Raw genomic sequence first — 1266 nt, 5'->3', positions numbered from 1 at the left:
AATTTTGAAATTTTATAAAATTAAATTCTTTAAAGATTTTTTAAATATAAATTTTGATAACTTTATTGCCAAGGCAGCTACATAGAATCCTAGATATAAACTCCTTTGATAAAATCACTGACAAAGAGATAATATTATTTAAGAAACTGAAACATGAAAAATTATGAAAATTTCAATGAAAAGAAGCGATGAATAACTGATGTCAAAAGTTAAACTTATCTTAACTCTTATTACTTTTTAAAAAATAATCAATTTTAAAAACAAATATGAAAAAATAATGGCCAATTGAAATAAACATTAATTATATATAAACAAATACGTACACATTACACAATTACCCAGGAAAACTTGTACAAGTTTTTTTAATTAGTTCCAGAACTTATCCATATAACACTTCTTCTAGATGGGTGTTATGATCAGAACTAGAATTCGTTGGAAGCGTTAGGTAAACGACATTCGCTAATTCCTTCTTCGGACAACAATTATTTTATAAATGATTTTTAGATTAAATCTGTTGACACAGCTTTCGACTCGTTTAAATGTTTCGTTAAATCTCTTGAGCATGAAGAATCCTAGTAGCCTTCGTTGACTTCGAAGGGGCTTATTAAACGAGGTTTATTAAACGATTTCTCTATGAACATTGTTATTATTTACAGAGGGGTAACACCAGATATATCACCTCTACTCTGGAATCTTATTAATAATTCTCTATTAATAAAGTTAAATTCAATAAAGTGCACGACTTTAGCATGTACCCATGATGTAGCAGATCCTTGCCAGTCTTTCTTAATACCTTCAATCTTCCCTTAAACGACTTTATCATTGCAGCCAAGAAGTTTCGCTATTTATCTAAGTAAAACTGAACTCTTCTTCTTCGTTTTAACATCTTCTACAATTGCTATAACGTGGGTAACCCATACGTCTCGACATTTATCCAATCATGCAGTGCTCAGTAATTATACCAGTGAGAAGCATAATCGAGTTCTTACTAAGAGACAAGAGAATCCTAGTCGCATCCATTTTCACATCCGTGGTCAGAGCAGTCTTAATATTCTACAAGTTGACTACCTGCGTTATGTCTCTCATTCAAAGCTCCACCATCTATCAGTTTTGCTAGAGTCAACATGGGAGTGTGTATACCCCGAATGACCCTTTTGATTGCGCATTCATCAGATATTTTATTGCCTTTGAGCGATTAGTGAAAATTCAGGCCACGTTATCCCTTAGGAATATCAATCATCCCTTGTCGGTATTTTAATCTTAAAT

This window comes from Lucilia cuprina, chromosome 3, assembly GCF_022045245.1.
Source record: "Lucilia cuprina isolate Lc7/37 chromosome 3, ASM2204524v1, whole genome shotgun sequence".
Taxonomy (NCBI): Eukaryota; Metazoa; Arthropoda; class Insecta; order Diptera; family Calliphoridae; genus Lucilia; species Lucilia cuprina.
This window is presented reverse-complemented; position numbering follows the sequence as displayed.